This window comes from Gorilla gorilla, chromosome 21 (genome assembly GCF_029281585.2).
Source record: "Gorilla gorilla gorilla isolate KB3781 chromosome 21, NHGRI_mGorGor1-v2.1_pri, whole genome shotgun sequence".
Classification (NCBI taxonomy): domain Eukaryota; kingdom Metazoa; phylum Chordata; class Mammalia; order Primates; family Hominidae; genus Gorilla; species Gorilla gorilla.
Window position 1 is genome coordinate 7,171,085 of NC_073245.2, and position 22,419 is coordinate 7,193,503.

Here is a 22,419-nt window from a genome sequence, read left to right on the forward strand (position 1 = left end):
CTTTACACATGGAAATAACTACACCGCTATCTGTATGAACATGGAAATATCTACACCGCCATCTGTATGAACATGGAAATATCTGCACCGCCAACTGTATGAACATATAACTATCTACACCGCCATCTTTATTAAGATGGAGATATCTACACAGCTATCTGTATAAACATGGAAATATCTACACCGCTATCTGTATGTACATGGAAATAACTACACCGCCATCTGGATGAACATGGAAATATCTACACAGCTATCTGTATGAACATGGAAATATATACACCGCTATCTGTGTAAACATGCATACATCTTCACCGCTATCTGTATAAACATGGAAATATCTACACCGCTATCTGAACATGGAAATATCTACACCGCTATCTGTATGAACATGGAAATATCTACACTGCTATCTGTTTGAACATGGAAATATCTACACCGCTATCTGCATGAAAATGGAAATATCTATACTGCTATTTGCATATACATGGAAATATCTACTCAGCTATCTCTTTACACATGGAAATAACTACACCGCTATCTCTATGAACATGGAAATATCTACACCGCCATCTGTATGAACATGGAAATATCTGCACCGCCAACTTTATGAACATATAAATATCTACACCGCCATCTTTCTTAACATGGAGATATCTACACCGCTATCTGTATAAACATTTAAATATCTACACCGCTATCTGTATAAACATGGAAATATCTACACCGCTATCTGTATGAACATGGAAATAGCTACACCGCTATCTGTATGAACATGGAAATATGTACACCACTACCTGTATGAAAATGGAAATATCTACACCGCTATCTGTATGAACATGGATATATCTACACAGCCATCTGGATGAACATGGAAATATCTACACCGCTATCTGTATGAACATGGAAATATCTACACCGCTATCTGTGTAAATATGCATACATCTTCACCACAATCTGTATAAACATGGAAATATCTACACCTCTATCTGTATGAACATGGAAATATCTACACCACTATCTGTTTGAACATGGAAATATCTACACCGCTATCTGTGTAAACATGCATACATCTTCACCGCTATCTGTATAAACATGGAAATATCTACACTGCTATCTGTATGAACATGGAAATATCTACACCGCTATCTGTATGAACATGGAAATATCTACACCGCTATCTGTTTGAACATGGAAATATCTACACCGCTATCTGCATGAAAATGGAAATATCTACACTGCTATCTGTATATACATGGAAATATCTACACAGCTATCTCTTTACACATGGAAATAACTACACGGCTATCTGTATGAACATGGAAATATCTACACCGCCATCTGTATGAACATGGAAATATCTGCACCGCCATCTTTATGAAGATATAAATATCTACACCCCCATCTATATTAAGATGGAGATATCTACACCGCTATCTGTATAAACTTGGAAATATCTACACCGCTATATGTAGAAACATGGAAATATCTACACCGCTATCTGTATAAACATGGAAATATCTACACCGCTACCAGTATAAACATGGAAATATCAGCACCGCTATCTGTATGAACATGGAAATATCTACACCGCTATCTCTATGAACATGGAAATATCTACACCGCTATCTGTATGAACATGGAAATAGCTACACCGCTATCTGTATGAACATGGAAATATCTACACCACTACCTGTATGAAAATGGAAGTATCTACACCGCTATCTGTATGAACATGGATATATCTACACAGCCATCTGTATGAACATGGAAATATCTACACCGCTATCTGTGTAAATATGCATACATCTTCAACGCAATCTGTATAAACATGGAAATATCTACACCGCTATCTGTATGAACATGGAAATATCTACACCGCTATCTGTTTGAACATGGAAATATCTACACCGCTATCTGTGTAAACATGCATACAACTTCACCGCTATCTGTATAAACATGGAAATATCTACACTGCTATCTGTATGCAAATGGAAATATCTACACCGCTATCTGTATGAACATGGAAATATGTACACGGCTATCTGTATGAACATGGAAATATCTACACCGCTATCTGTGTGGACATGAATATATCTACACAGCCATGTGGATGAACATGGAAATATCTACACCGTTATCTGTATGAACATGGAAATATCTACACCGTTATCTGTATGAACATGGATATATCTACACAGCCATCTGGATGAACATGGAAATATCTACACCGCTATCTGTGTAAACATGCATACATCTTCACCGCTATCTGTATAAACATGGAAATATCTACACCGCTATCTGTATGAACATGGAAATATCTACACCGTTATCTGTATGAACATGGAAATATCTACACTGCTATCTGTTTGAACATGGAAATATCTACACCGATATCTGCATGAAAATGGAAATATCTACACTGCTATCTGCATATACATGGAAATATCTACTCAGCTATCTCTTTACACATGGAAATAACTACACCGCTATCTGTATGAACATGGAAATATCTACACCGCCATCTGTATGAACATGGAAATATCTGCACCGCCAACTGTATGAACATATAACTATCTACACCGCCATCTTTATTAAGATGGAGATATCTACACAGCTATCTGTATAAACATGGAAATATCTACACCGCTATCTGTATGTACATGGAAATAACTACACCGCCATCTGGATGAACATGGAAATATCTACACAGCTATCTGTATGAACATGGAAATATATACACCGCTATCTGTGTAAACATGCATACATCTTCACCGCTATCTGTATAAACATGGAAATATCTACACCGCTATCTGAACATGGAAATATCTACACCGCTATCTATATGAACATGGAAATATCTACACTGCTATCTGTTTGAACATGGAAATATCTACACCGCTATCTGCATGAAAATGGAAATATCTATACTGCTATTTGCATATACATGGAAATATCTACTCAGCTATCTCTTTACACATGGAAATAACTACACCGCTATCTCTATGAACATGGAAATATCTACACCGCCATCTGTATGAACATGGAAATATCTGCACCGCCAACTTTATGAACATATAAATATCTACACCGCCATCTTTCTTAACATGGAGATATCTACACCGCTATCTGTATAAACATTTAAATATCTACACCGCTATCTGTATAAACATGGAAATATCTACACCGCTATCTGTATGAACATGGAAATAGCTACACCGCTATCTGTATGAACATGGAAATATGTACACCACTACCTGTATGAAAATGGAAATATCTACACCGCTATCTGTATGAACATGGAAATATCTACACAGCCATCTGGATGAACATGGAAATATCTACACCGCTATCTGTATGAACATGGAAATATCTACACCGCTATCTGTGTAAATATGCATACATCTTCACCACAATCTGTATAAACATGGAAATATCTACACCTCTATCTGTATGAACATGGAAATATCTACACCACTATCTGTTTGAACATGGAAATATCTACACCGCTATCTGTGTAAACATGCATACACCTTCACCGCTATCTGTATAAACATGGAAATATCTACACTGCTATCTGTATGAACATGGAAATATCTACACCGCTATCTGTATGAACATGGAAATATCTACACCGCTATCTGTTTGAACATGGAAATATCTACACCGCTATCTGCATGAAAATGGAAATATCTACACTGCTATCTGTATATACATGGAAATATCTACACAGCTATCTCTTTACACATGGAAATAACTACACCGCTATCTGTATGAACATGGAAATATCTACACCGCCATCTGTATGAACATGGAAATATCTGCACCGCCATCTTTATGAAGATATAAATATCTACACCCCCATCTATATTAAGATGGAGATATCTACACCGCTATCTGTATAAACTTGGAAATATCTACACTGCTATATGTAGAAACATGGAAATATCTACACCGCTATCTGTATAAACATGGAAATATCTACACCGCTACCAGTATAAACATGGAAATATCAGCACCGCTATCTGTATGAACATGGAAATATCTACACCGCTATCTCTATGAACATGGAAATATCTACACCGCTATCTGTATGAACATGGAAATAGCTACACCGCTATCTGTATGAACATGGAAATATCTACACCACTACCTGTATGAAAATGGAAGTATCTACACCGCTATCTGTATGAACATGGATATATCTACACAGCCATCTGTATGAACATGGAAATATCTACACCGCTATCTGTGTAAATATGCATACATCTTCAACGCAATCTGTATAAACATGGAAATATCTACACCGCTATCTGTATGAACATGGAAATATCTACACCGCTATCTGTTTGAACATGGAAATATCTACACCGCTATCTGTGTAAACATGCATACAACTTCACCGCTATCTGTATAAACATGGAAATATCTACACTGCTATCTGTATGCAAATGGAAATATCTACACCGCTATCTGTATGAACATGGAAATATGTACACGGCTATCTGTATGAACATGGAAATATCTACACCGCTATCTGTGTGGACATGAATATATCTACACAGCCATGTGGATGAACATGGAAATATCTACACCGTTATCTGTATGAACATGGAAATATCTACACCGTTATCTGTATGAACATGGATATATCTACACAGCCATCTGGATGAACATGGAAATATCTACACCGCTATCTGTGTAAACATGCATACATCTTCACCGCTATCTGTATAAACATGGAAATATCTACACCGCTATCTGTATGAACATGGAAATATATACATCGCTATCTGTATGAACATGGAAATATCTACACTACTATCTGTTTGAACATGGAAATATCTACACCGCTATCTGCATGAAAATGCAAATATCTACACTGCTATCTGCATATACATGGAAATAACTACTCAGCTATCTCTTTACACATGGAAATAACTACACCGCTATCTGTATGAACATGGAAATAACTACACCGCCATCTGTATGAACATGGAAATATCTGCACCGACAACTGTATGAACATATAAATATCTACACCGCCATCTTAAATAAGATGGAGATATCTACACCGCTATCTGTATAAACATGGAAATATCTACACCGGTATCTGTATAAACATGGAAATATCTACACCGCTATCTTTATAAACATGGAAATATCTACACCGCTACCTGTATAAACATGGAAATATCAGCACCGCTATCTGTATGAACATGGAAATATCTACACCGCTATCTGTATGAACATGGAAATATCTACACCGCTATCTGTATGAACATGGAAATATCTACACCGCTATCTGTGTAAATATGCATACATCTTCACCGCAATCTGTATAAACATGGAAATACCTACACCGCTACCTGTATGAACATGGAAATAGCTACACCGCTATCTGTATGAACATGGAAATATCTACACCGCTATCTGTATGAACATGGAAATATCTACACCGCTATCTGTATGAACATGGAAATATCTACACCGCTATCTGTATGAACATGGAAATATCTAAACCGCTATCTGTTTTAACATGGAAATATCTACACCGCTGTCTGCATGAAAATGGAAATATCTACACAGCTATCTGCATATACATGGAAATATCTACACAGCTATCTCTTTACACATGGAAATAACTACACCGCTATATAAACATGGAAATATCTACACCGTCATCGGTATGAACATGGAAATATCTGCAACGCCATCTGTATTAAGAAGGAGATATCTACAACGCTATCTGTTTAAACATGCAAATATCTACACCGCTATCTGTATAAACATGGAAACATCTACAACGCTATCTGTATAAACATAGAAATATCTACACCGCTACCTGTATAAACATGGAAATATCAGCACTGCTATCGGTATGAACATGGAAGTATCTACACCGCTATCCGTATGAACATGGAAATATCTACACCGCTATCTGTATGAACATGGAAATATCTACACCGCTATCTGTGTAAACATGCATACATCTTCACCGCTATCTGTATAAACATGGAAATATCTACACCGCTATCTGTATGAACATGGAAATATCTACACCGCTATCTGTTTGAACATCTAAATATCTAAACCGCTATCTGCATGAAAATAGAAATATCTACACAGCTATCTGCATTTACATGGAAATATCTACAAAGCTATCTCTATACACATGGAAATAACTACACCGCTATCTCTATAAACATGGAAATATTTACAGTGCCATCTGTATGAACATGGAAATATCTGCACCGCCATATGTATGAAGATATAAATATCTACACCCCCATCTATATTAAGATGGACATATCTACACCGCTATCTGTATAAACTTGGAAATATCTACACCGCTATATGTATAAACATGGAAATATCTACACCGCTATCTGTATAAACATGGAAATATCTACACCGCCACCTGTATTAACATCGAAATATCACCACCGCTATCTGTATGAACATGGAAATATGTACACCGCTATCTCTATGAACATGGAAATATCTACACCACTATCTGTATGAACATGGAAATAGCTACACCGCTATCTGTATGAACATGGAAATATCTACACCACTACCTGTATGAACATGGAAATATCTACACCGCTATCTGTATGAACATGGATATATCTACACAGCCATCTGGATGAACATGGAAATTTCTACACCGCTATCTGTATGAACATGGAAATATCTACACCGCTATCTGTGTAAATATGCATACATCTTCACCGCAATCTGTATAAACATGGAAATATCTACACCGCTATCTGTGTGAACATGGAAATATCTACACTGCTATCTGTTTGAACATAGAAATATCTACACCGGTATCTGCATGAAAATGGAAATATCTACAGAGCTATCTGCATATACATAGAAATATCTACACAGCTATCTCTTTACACATGGAAATAACTACACCACTATCTGTAAGAACATGGAAATATCTACACCGCCATCTTTATGAACATGGAAATATCTGCACCGCCATCTGTATGAACATATAAATATCTACACGGCCATCTGTATTAAGATGGAGATATCTACACCGCTATTTGTATAAACATGGAAATATCTACACCGCTATCTGTATAAACATGGAAATACCTACCCCGCTACCTGTATAAACATGGAAATATCAGCACCGCTATCTGTATGAACATGGAAATATCTACACCACTATCTGTATGAACATGGAAATATCTACACCGCTATCTGTATGAACATGGAATTATCTTCACCGCCATCTGTATGAACATGGATATATCTACACAGCCATCTGGATGAACATGGAAATATCTACACCGATATCTGCATGAACATGGAAATAGCTACACAGCTATCTGTATGAACATGGAAATATCTACACCGCTATCTGTATGAACATGGAAATATCTACACTGCTATCTGTATGAACATGGAAATATCTACACCGCTATCTGTATGAACATGGATATATCTACACAACCATCTGGATGAACATGGAAATATCTACACCGCTATCTGTATGAACATGGAAATATCTACACTGTTATCTGTAAGAACATGGATATATCTACACAGCCATCTGGATGAACTTGGAAATATCTACACCGCTATCTGTATGAACATGAAAATAGCTACACAGCTATCTGTATGAACATGGAAATATCTACACCGCTATCTGTATGAACATGGAAATATCTACACCGCTGTCTGTATGAACATGGAAATATCTTCACCGCCATCTGTATGAACCTGGATATGTCTACACAGCCATCTGGATGAACATGGAAATATCTACACCGCGATCTGTATGAACATGGAAATATCTACACCGCTATCTGTGTAAACATGCATACATCTTCACCGCTATCTGTATAAACATGGATATATCTACACCGCTATCTGTATGAACATGGAAATATCTACACCGCTATCTGTTTGAACATGGAAATATCTAAACCGCTATCTGCATGAAAATGGAAATATGTACTCAGCTATCTGCATATATATGGAAATATCTACACAGCTATCCCTTTAAACATGGAAATAACTACACCGCTATCTGTATGAACATGGAAATATCTTCACCGCCATCTGTATGAACATGGATATATCTACACAGCCATCTGGAAGAACATGGAATTATCTACACCGCTATCTGTATGAACATGGAAATATCTACTCCGCTATCTGTGTAAACATGCATACATCTTCACCGCTATCTGTATAAACATGGAAATATCTACACTGCTATCTGTATGAACATGGAAATATCTACACCGCTATCTGTATGAACATGGAAATATCTGCACCGCCAACTGTATGAACATATAAATATCTACACTGCCATCTGTATTAAGATGGAGATATCTACACCTCTATCTGTATAAACATGGAAATATCTACACCGCTATCTGTATAAACATGGAAATATCTACACCGCTATCTGTATAAACATGGAAATATCTACACCGCTACCTGTATAAACATGGAAATATCAGCACCGCTATATGTATGAACATGGAAATATCTACACCGCTATCTGTATGAACATGGAAATATCTACACCGCTATCTGTATGAACATGGAAGTATCTACACCGCTATCTGTATGAACATGGAAATATCTACACCGCTATCTGTTTGAACATGGAAATATCTACACCGCTGTCTGCATGAAAATGGAAATATCTACACAGCTATCTGCATATACATGGAAATATCTACACAGCTATCTCTTTACACATGGAAATAACTACACCCCTATATAAACATGGAAATATCTACACCGCCATCTGTATGAACATGGAAATATCTGCACCGCCATCTATATGAAGATATAAATATCTACACCCCCATCTATATTAAGATGGAGATATCTACACCGCTATCTGTATAAACTTGGAAATATCTATACCGCTATATGTATAAACATGGAAATATCTACACCGCTATCTGTATAAACATGGAAATATCTACACCGCTACCTGTATTAACATCGAAATATCAGCACCGCTATCTGTATGAACACGGAAATATCTACACCGCTATCTCTGTGAACATGGAAATATCTACACCGCTATCTGTGTAAATATGCATACATCTTCACCGCTATCTGTATAAACATGGAAATATCTACACCGCTATCTGTATAAACATGGAAATATCTACACCGCTATCTGTATAAACATGGAAATATCTACACCGCTTCCTTTATAAACATGGAAATATCAGCACCGCTATCGGTATGAACATGGAAATATCTACACCGCTATCTGTATTAACATGGAAATATCTACACCGCTATCTGTATGAACATGGAAATATCTTCACCGTCATCTGTATGAACATGGATATATCTACACAGCCATCTGTATGAACATGGAAATATCTACACCGCTATCTCTATGAACATTGAAATATCTACACCACTATCTGTATGAACATGGAAATAGCTACACCGCTATCTGTATGAACATGGATATATCTACACAGCCATCTGGATGAACATGGAAATATCTACACCGCTATCTGTAGGAACATGGAAATATCTACACCACTATGTGTGTAAGCATGCATACATCTTCACCGCTATCTGTGTAAACATGGAAATATCTAAACCGCTATCTGTTTGAACATGGAAATATCTAAACCGCTATCTGCATGAAAATGGAAATATCTACACAGCTATCTGCATATAAATGGAAATATCTACACAGCTATCTCTTTACACATGGAAATAACTACACCGCTATCTGTATGAAGATGGAAATATCTGCACGGCCATCTATATGAACCTATAAATATCTACACCGCCATCTGTATTAAGATGGAGATATCTACACCGCTGTCTGTATAAACATGGAAATATCTACAGCGCTATTTGTATAAACATGGAAATATCTACACCGCTATCTGTATAAACATGGAATTATCTACACCGCTACCTGTATAAACATGGAAATATCAGCACCGCTACCTGTATAAACATGGAAATATCAGCACCGCTATCTGTATGAACATGGAAATATCTACACCACTATCTGTATGAACATGGAAATATCTACACCGCTAGATGTATAAACATGGAATTATCTTCACCGCCATCTGTATGAACATGGATATGTCTACACAGCCATATGGATGAACATGGAAATATCTATACCGCTATCTGTATGAACATGGAAATAGCTACACCGCTATCTCTATGAACATGAAAATATCTGCACCGCCATCTGTATGAACATATAAATATCTACACCGCCATCTGTATTAACATGGAGATATCTACACCGCTATCTGTATAAACCTGGAAACATCTACACCGCTATCTGTATAAACATGGAAATATCTACACCGCTATCTGTATAAACATGGAAATATCTACACCGCTACCTGTACAAACATGTACATAACAGCACCGCTATCTGTATGAACATGGAAATATATACACGGCTATCTGTATGAACATGGAAATATCTACATCGCTGTCTGTATGAACATGGAAATATCTACACCGCTATATGTATGAACATGGAAATATCTACACCACTATCTGCGTAAACATGCATACATTTCACCGCTATCTGTATAAACATGGAAATATCTACACCGCTATCTGTATGAACATGGAAATATCTACAAAGCTATCTGTTTAAACATGGAAATACCTAAACCGCTATCTGCATGAAAATAGAAATATCTACACAGCTATCTGCATATACATGGAAATATATACAAAGCTATCTCTTTACACATGGAAATAACTACACCGCTATCTTAATAAACATGGAAATATCTACACCGCCATCTGTATGAACATGGAAATATCTGCACTGCCATCTGTATGAACATATAAATATCTACACCGCCATCTGTATTAAGATGGGGATATCTTCACCGCTATCTGTATAAACTTGGAAATATCTACACCGCTATCTGTATTAACCTGGAAATATCTACACCGCTATCTGTATAAACATGGAAATATCTTCACCGCTATCTGTATAAACATGGAAATATCTACACCGCTACCTGTATAAACATGGAAATATCAGCACCGCTATCTGCATGAACATGGCAATATCAGCCCCTCTATCTGTATGGACATGGAAATAGCTACACCGCTATCTGTATGAACATGGAAATATCTACAACACTATCTGTATGAACATGGAAATATATACACCGCTATCTATATGAACATGGAAATATCTTCACCGCCATCTGTATGAACATGGATATATCTACACAGCCATCTGGATGAACATGAAAATATCTACACCGCTATCTGTATGAACATGGAAATAGCTACACCGCTATCTGTATGAACATGGAAATATCTACACCGCTATTTGTATGAACATGGAAATATCTACACCGCTATCTGTATGAACATGGAAATATATTCACCGCCATCTGTATGAATATGGATATATCTACAGAGCCATCTGTATGAACATGGAAATATCTACACCGCTATCTGTGTAAACATGCAAACATCTTCACCGCGATCTGTATGAACATGGAAATATCTACTCCGCTATCTTTGTAAACATGCATACACCTTCACTGCTATCTATATAAACATGGAAATATCTACACCGCTATCTGTATGAACATGGAAATATCTACACCGCAATCTGTTTGAACATGGAAATATCTAAACTGCTATCTGCATGAAAATAGAAATATATACACAGCTTTCTGCATATACATGGAAATATCTACAAAGCTATCTCTTTACACATGGAAATAACTACACCACTATCTCTATAAACATGGAAATATCTACACCGCCATCGGAATGAACATGGAAATATCTACACCGCTATCTGTTTGAACATGGAAGTATCTACACCGCTATCTGCACGAAAATGGAAATAAATACACAGCTATCTGCATATAGATGGAAATATCTACACCGCTATCTGTATGAACATGTAAATATCTACACCGCTATCTGTATGAACATGGAAATATCTACAAAGCTATCTGTTTGAACATGGAAATATCTACGCCGCTATCTGCATGAAAATGGAAATAAATACACAGCTATCTGCATATAGATGGAAATATCTACAAAGCTATCTCTTTACACATGGAAATAACTACACCGCTATCTCTATAAACATGGAAATATCTACACCGCCATCTGTATGAACATGGAAATATCTGCACCGCCATCTGTATGAAGATATAAATATCTACACAGCCATCTGTATTAAGATGGAGATATCTACACCGCTATCTGTATAAACCTGGAAATATCTACACTGCTATCTGTATAAACATGGAAATATCTACACCGCTAGCTGTATAAACATGGAAATATCTACACCGCTACCTGTATAAACATGGAAATATCAGCACCGCTATCTGTATGAACATGGAAATATCTACACCGCTATCTGAATGAACATGGAAATATCTACACCGCTATCTGTATGAACATGGAAATATCCACACCGCTATCTGTATAAACTTGGAAATACCTACACTGCTATCTGTTTGAACATGGAAATATCTACACCGCCGTCAGCATGAAAATGTAAATATCTACACAGCTATTTGCATATACATGGAAATATCTACACAGCTATGTCTTTAGACATGGAAATAACTACACCGCTATCTCTATAAACATGGAAATATCTACTCCGCCATCTGTATGAACATGGAAATATCTGCACCGGCATGTGTATGAACATATAAATATCTGCACCGCCATCTGTATTAAGAAGGAGATATCTACACCGCTATCTGTATAAACATGGAAATATCAACACCGCTGTCTGTATAAACATGGAAATATCTACACCGCTATCTGTATAAACATGGAAATACCAGCACCGCTATCAGTATGAACATGGAAATATCTACACCGCTCTCTGTATGAACGTGGAAATATCTACACCGCTGTCTGTATGAACATGGAAATACCTTCACCGCCATCTGTATGAACATTGATATATCTACACAGCCATCTGTATGAACATGGAAATATCTACACCGCTATCTGTATGAACATGGAAATATCTTCACCGCCATCTGTATGATCATCGATATGTCTACACAACCATCTGGATGAACATGGAAATAGCTACACCGCTATCTGTATCAACATGGAAATATCTACACCACTATCTGTATGAACATGGAAATATCTACACCGCTATCTGTATGAACATGGATATATCTACACAGCCATCGGGATGAACATGGAAATATCTACACCGCTATCTGTATGAACCTGGAAATATCTACACCGCTATCTGTGTAAACATGCATACATCTTCACCGCTATCTGTATAAACATGGAAATATCGACACCGCTATCTGTATGAACATGGAAATAGCTACACCGCTATCTGTATGAACATGGAAATATCTACACCGCTATCTGTTTGAACATGGAAATATCTACACCGCTATCTGCATGAAAATGGAAATATCTACACTGCTATCTGCATATACATGGAAATATCTACACAGCTATCTCTTTACATATGGAAATAACTACACCGCTATCAGTTTGAACATGGAAATATCTACACCGCCATCTGTATGAACATGGAAATATCTGCACCGCCATCTGTATGAACTTATAAATATCTACACCGAAATCTGTATTAAGATGGAGATATCTATACCGCTATCTGTACAAACATGGAAATATCTACACCGCTATCTGTATAAAAATGGAAATATCTACACCGCTATCTGTATAAACATGGAAATATCTACACCGCTACCTGTATAAACATGGAAATATCAGCACCGCTATCTGTATGAACATGGAAATATCTACACTGCTATCTGTATGAACATGGAAATATCTACACCACTATCTGTATGAACATGGAAATATCTACACCGCTCTCTGTATGAAAATGGAAATATCTACAAAGCTATCAGTTTGAACATGGAAATATCTACACCTCTGTCTGCATGAAAATGGAAACATCTACACAGCTATCTGCATATACATGGAAATATCTACACAGCTATCTATTTACACATGGAAATAACTACACCGCTCTCTCTATAAACATGGAAATATCTACACCGCCATCTGTATGAACATAGAAATATCTTCACCGCCATCTGTATGAACATATAAATATCTACACCGCCATCCGTATGAACATGGATATATCTACACAGCCATCTGGATGAACATGGAAATATCTACACCGCTATCTGTATGAACATGGAAATAGCTACACCGCTATCTGTATGAACATGGAAATATCTTCACCGCCATCTGAATGAACATGTATATATCTACACAGCCATCTGGATGAACATGGAAATATCTACACAGCTATCTGTATGAATATGGAAATATATACACCGCTATCTGTGTAAACATGCATACATCTTCACCGCTATCTGTATAAACATGGAAATATCTACACCGCTATCTGTATGAACCAGGAAATATCTACACCGCTATCTGTTTGAACATGGAAACATCTACACCGCTATCTGCATGAAAATGGAAATATCTACAGAGCTATCTGCATATACATGGAAATGTCTACAAAGCTATCTCTTTACACATGGAAATAACTACACCGCTATCTCTTTAAACATGGAAATATCTACACTGCCATCTGTATGAACATGGAAATATCTGCACCGCCATCTGTATGAACATATAAATACACCGCCATCTGTATTAAGATGGAGATACCTACACCGCTATCTGAATAAACCTGGAAATATCTACACCGCTATCTGTATAAACCTGGAAATATCTACAGCGCTATCTGTATAAACATGGAAATATCTAAACTGCTACCTGTATAAACATGGAAATATCAGAACCGCTATCTATATGAACATGGAAATATCTACACCGCTATCTGTATGAACATGGAAATATCTGCACCGCTATCTGTATGAACATGGAAATAGCTACACCGCTATCTGTATGAACAAGGAAATATCTACACCACTACCTGTATGAACATGGAAATATCTACACCGCTATCTGTATGAACATGGATATATCTACTCAGCCATCTGGATGAACATGGAAATATCTACACCGCAATCTGTATGAACGTGGAAATATCTACACTGCTATCTGTTTAAACATGCATACATCTTCAGCGCTATCTGTATAAACACGGAAATATCTACACCGCTATCTGTATGAACATGGAAATATCTACACCGCTATCTCTTTGAACATGGAAATATCTAAACCGCTATCTGCATGAAAATGGAAATATCTGCACAGCTATCTGCATATACATGGAAATGTCTACACAGCTATCTCTTTACACATGGAAATAACTACACCGCTATCTGTATGAACATGGAAATATCTACACCGCCATCTGTATGAACATGGAAATATCTGCACCGCCAACTGTATGAACATATAAATATCTACACTGCCATCTTTATTAAGATGGAGATATCTACACCGCTATCTGTATAAACATGGAAATATCTACACCGCTATCTGTATAAACATGGAAATATCTACACCGCTACCTGTATAAACATGGAAATATCAGCACCGCTATCTGTATGAACATGGAAATATCTACACCGCTATCTGTATGATAATGGAAATATGTACACGGCTATCTGTATGAACATGGAAATATCTACACCGCTATCTGTATGAACGTGGATATATCTACACAGCCATCTGGATGAACATGGAAATATCTACACCGCTATCTGTATGAACATGGAAATATCTACACCGTTATCTGTATGAACATGGATATATCTACACAGCCATCTGGATGAACATGGAAATATCTACACCGCTATCTGTATAAACATGCATACATCTTCACCGCTATCTGTATAAACATGGAAATATCTACACCGCTATCTGTACGAACATGGAAATATCTACACCGTTATCTGTATGAACATGGAAATATCTACACTGCTATCTGTTTGAACATGGAAATATCTACACCGATATCTGCATGAAAATGGAAATATCTACACTGCTATCTGCATATACATGGAAATATCTACTCAGCTATCTCTTTACACATGGAAATAACTACACCGCTATCTGTATGAACATGGAAATATCTACACCGCCATCTGTATGAACATGGAAATATCTGCACCGCCAACTGTATGAACATATAACTATCTACACCGCCATCTTTATTAAGATGGAGATATCTACACAGCTATCTGTATAAACATGGAAATATCTACACCACTATCTGTATGAACACGGAAATATCTACACCGACATCTGGATGAACATGGAAATATCTACACAGCTATCTGTATGAACATGGAAATATATACACCGCTATCTGTGTAAACATGCATACATCTTCACCGCTATCTGTATAAACATGGAAATATCTACACCGCTATCTGAACGTGGAAATATCTACACCGCTATCTGTATGAACATGGAAACATCTACACTGCTATCTGTTTGAACATGGAAATATCTACACAGCTATCTGCATATACATGGAAATATCTACACAGGTACCTCTTAACACATGCAAATAACTACACCGTTATCTCTATAAACTTGGAAATATCTACACTGCCATCTGTATGCACATGGAAATATCTGCACCGCCATCTGTATGAACATATAAACATCTACACAGCCATCTGTATTAAGAAGGAGATATCTACACCGCTATCTGTATAAACATGGAAATATCTACACCGCTATCTGTATAAACATGGAAATATCTACACCGCTATCTGTATAAACATGGAAATATCTACACCGCTACCTGTATAAACATGGAAATAACAGCACCGCTATCTGTATGAACATGGAAATATATTCACCGTCATCTGTATGAACATGGATATATCTACACAGCCATCTGTATGAACATGGAAATATCTACACAGCTATCTGTATGAACATGGAAATATCTACACCGCTGTGTGTATGAACATGGAAATATCTACTCCGCTATCTGTATAAACATGGAAATATCTACACAGCTATCTGTATAAACATGGAAATATCTACACCGCTACCTGTATAAACATGGAAATATCTACACTGCTATCTGTATGAACATGGAAATATATTCAACGTCATCTGTATGAACATGGATATATCTACACAGCCATCTGTATGAACAAGGAAATATCTACACCGCTATCTGTATGAACATGGAAATATCTACACCGCTGTCTGTATGAACATGGAAATATCTTCACCGCCATCTGTATGAACATGGATATGTCTACACAGCCATCTGCATGAACATGGATATATCTACACCGCGATCTGTATGAACATGGAAATATCTAAACCGCCATCAGCTTTAAGATGGAGATATCTTCACCGCTCTCTGTATAAACTTAGAAATATCTACACCGCTATCTGTATAAACATGGAAATATCTACACCGCTACCTGTATAAACATGGAAATATCTACACCGCTACCTGTATAAACATGGAAATATCAGCAAGGCTATCTGTATGAGCATGGAAATATCTACACCGCTATCTCTATGAACATGGAAATATCTACACCGCTATCTGTTTGAACATGGAAATATCTAAACCGCTATCTGCATGAAAATGGAAATATGTACACAGCTATCTGCATATATATGGAAATATCTACACAGCTATCTCTTTACACATGGAAATAACTACACCACTATCTGTATGAACATGGAAATATCTTCACCGCCATCCGTATGAACATGGATATATCTACACAGCTATCTGGATGAACATGGAAATATCTACACCGCTATCTGTATGAACATGGAAATATCTACTCCGCTATCTGTGTAAACATGCATACAACTTCACCGCCATCTGTATAAACATGGAAATATCTACACTGCTATCTGCATGAACATGGAAATATCTACACTGCAATCGGTTTGAACATGGAAATATCTACAACGCTATCTGCATGAAAATGGAAATATCTACACAGCGATCTGCACATGCATGGAAATACCTACACAGCAATCTCTTTACACATGGAAATAACTACAGCGCTATCTCTATAAACATGCAAATATCTACGCCACCATCTGTATGAACATGTAAATATCTGCACCGCCATCTGAATGAAGATATAAATATCTACACCCCCATCTATATTAAGATGGAGATATCTACACCGCTATCTGTATAAACTTGGAAATATCTACACCGCTATATGTATAAACATGGAAATATCTACACCGCTATCTGTATAAACATGGAAATATCTACACCGCTACCTGTATAAACATGGAAATATCAGCACCGTTATCTGTATGAACATGGAAATATCTACACCACTATCTGTATGAACATGGAAATATCTACACCGCTATCTGTATGAACATGGAAATATCTACACCGCTATCTGTTTGAACATGGAAATATCTACACCGCTATCTGCATGAAAATGGAAATATTTACACTGCTATCTGTATATACATGGAAATATCTACACAGCTATCTCTTTACACATGGAAATAACTACACCGCTATCTGTATGAACATGGAAATATCTACACCGCCATCTGTATGAACATGGAAATATCTGCACCGCCATCTTTATGAAGATATAAATATCTACACCCCCATCTATATTAAGATGGAGATATCTACACCGCTATCTGTATAAACTTGGAAATATCTACACCGCTATATGTATAAACATGGAAATATCTACACCGCTATCTGTATAAACATGGAAATATCTACACCGCTACCAGTATAAACATGGAAATATCAGCACCGCTATCTGTATGAACATGGAAATATCTACACCGCTATCTCTATGAACATGGAAATCTCTACACCGCTATCTGTATGAACATGGAAATAGCTACACCGCTGTCTGTATTAACATGGAAATATCTACACCACTGTCTGTATGAAAATGGAAGTATCTACACCGCTATCTGTATGAACATGGATATATCTACACAGCCATCTGTATGAACATGGAAATATCTACACCGCTATCTGTGTAAATATGCATACATCTTCAACGCAATCTGTATAAACATGGAAATATCTACACCGCTATCTGTATGAACATGGAAATATCTTCACCGCTATCTGTTTGAACATGGAAATATCTACACCGCTATCTGTGTAAACATGCATACAACTTCACCGCTATCTGTATAAACATGGAAATATCTACACTGCTATCTGTATGCAAATGGAAATATCTACACCGCTATCTGTATGAACATGGAAATATGTACACGGCTATCTGTATGAACATGGAAATATCTACACCGCTATCTGTGTGAACATGGATATATCTACACAGCCATGTGGATGAACATGGAAATATCTTCACCGCTATCTCTATGAACATGGAAATATCTACACCGTTATCTGTATGAACATGGATATATCTACACAGCCATCTGGATGAACATGGAAATATCTACACCGCTATCTGTGTAAACATTCATACATCTTCACCGCTATCTGTATAAACATGGAAATATCTACACCGCTATCTGTATGAACATGGAAATATATACATCGCTATCTGTATGAACATGGAAATATCTACACTACTATCTGTTTGAACATGGAAATATTTACACCGCTATCTGCATGAAAATGCAAATATCTACACTGCTATCTGCATATACATGGAAATAACTACTGAGCTATCTCTTTACACATGGAAATAACTACACCGCTATCTGTATGAACATGGAAATAACTACACCGCCATCTGTATGAACATGGAAATATCTGCACCGCCAACTGTATGAACATATAAATATCTACACCGCCATCTTAATTAAGATGGAGATATCTACACCGCTATCTGTATAAACATGGAAATATCTACACCGCTATCTGTATAAACATGGAAATATCTACACCGCTATCTGTATAAACATGAAAATATCTACACCGCTACCTGTATAAACATGGAAATATCAGCACCGCTATCTGTATGAACATGGAAATATCTACACCGCTATCTCTATGAACATGGAAATATCTACACCGCTATCTGTATGAACATGGAAATATCTACACCGCTATCTGTGTAAATATGCATACATCTTCACCGCAATCTGTATAAACATGGAAATACCTACACCGCTACCTGTATGAACATGGAAATATCTACACTGCTATCTGTATGAACATGGAAATATCTACACCGCTATCTGTATGAACATGGAAATATCTACACCGCTATCTGTATGAACATGGAAATATCTACACCGCTATCTGTATGAACATGGAAATATCTAAACCGCTATCTGTTTGAACATGGAAATATCTACACCGCTGTCTGCATGAAAATGGAAATATCTACACAGCTATCTGCATATACATGGAAATATCTACACAGCTATCTCTTTACACATGGAAATAACTACACCGCTATCTGTATGAACATGGAAATATCTTCACCGCCATCTGTATGAACATGGATATATCTGCACAGCCATCTGGATGAAGATGGAAATATCTACACCGCTATCTGTATGAACATGGAAATATCAACACCGCTATCTGTTTAAATATGCATACATCTTCACCGCAATCTGTATAAACATGGAAATATCTACACCGCTATCTGTATGAACATGGAAATATCTACACCGCTGTTTGAACATGGAAATATCTACACCGCTATCTGTGTAAACATGCATACATCTTCACCGCTATCTGTATAAACATGGAAATATCTACACTGCTATCTGTATGAACATGGAAATATCTACACCGCTATCTGTAAGAACATGGAAATATGTACACCGCTATCTGTTTGAACATGGAAATATCTACACCGCTATCTGCATGAAAATGTAAATATCTACACTGCTATCTGCATATTCATGGAAATATCTACACAGCTATCTGTATGAACATTTAAATATCTACACCGCCATCTGTATGAACATGGAAATATCTGCACCGCCAACTGTATGAACATATAAATATCTACACCGCCATCTGTATTAAGATGGAGATATCTACACCGCTATCTGTATAAACATGGAAATATCTACACCGCTATCTGTATAAACATGGAAATATGTACACCGCTACCTATATGAACATGGAAATATCTACACCGCTACCTGTATAAACATGGAAATATCAGCACTGCAATATGTATGAACATGGAAATATCTACACCGCTATCTGTATGAACATGGAAATAGCTACAGAGCTATCTGTATGAACATGGAAATATCTACACCGCTACCTGTATAAACATGGAAATATCAGCACAGCTATCTGTATGAACATGGAAATATCTACACCGCTGTGTGTACGAAGATGGAAATACCTACACCGCTATCTGTATGAACATGGAAATACCTACACCGCTATCTGTATGAACATGGAAATATCTACACCACTATCTGTATGAACATGGAAATATCTACACCGCTATCTGTATGAACATGGATATATCTACACAGCCATCTGGATGAACATGGAAATATCTACACCGCTATCTGTATGAACATGGAAATATCTACACCACTATGTGTGTAAACATGCATACATCTTCACCGCTATCTGTATAAACATGGAAATATCTACACCGCTATCTGTTTGAACATGGAAATATCTAAACCGCTATCTGCATGAAAATGGAAATATCTACACAGCTATCTGCATATACATGGAAATATCTACACAGCTATCTCTTTACACATGGAAATAACTACACCGCTATCTGTATGAAAATGGAAATATCTGCACGGCCATCTGTATGAACATATAAATATCTACACCGCCATCTGTATTAAGATGGAGATATCTACACCGCTATCTGTATAAACATGGAAATATCTACAGCCCTATCTGCATAAACATGGAAATATCTACACCGCTATCTGTATAAACATGGAAATAACTACACCGCTATCTGTATAAACAAGGAAATATCTACACCGCTCCCTGTATAAACATGGAAATATCAGCACCACTATCTGTATGAACATGGAAATATAAACACCGCTATCTGTATGAACATGGAAATATCTCCACCGCTATCAGTATGAACACGGAAATATCTACAGCGCTATCTGTATGAACATGGAAATATCTACACCGCTATCTGTTTGAACAAGGAAATATCTACACCGCTGTCTGAATGAAAATGGAAATATCTACACAGCTATCTGCATATACATGGAAATACCTACACAGCTATCTCTTTGCACATGGAAATAACTACACCGCTATCTCTATGAGCATGGAAATATCTACATCGCCATCTGTATGAACATGGAAATATCTGCACCGCCATCTGTATGAACTTCTAAATATCTACACTGCCATCTGTATTAAGAAGGAGATATCTACACCGCTATCTGTATAAACATGGAAATATCTACACCGCTATCTGTATGAACATGGAAATATCTACACAGCCATCTGTAGCAACATGGAAATATCTACACCGCTTCCTTTATAAACATGGAAAT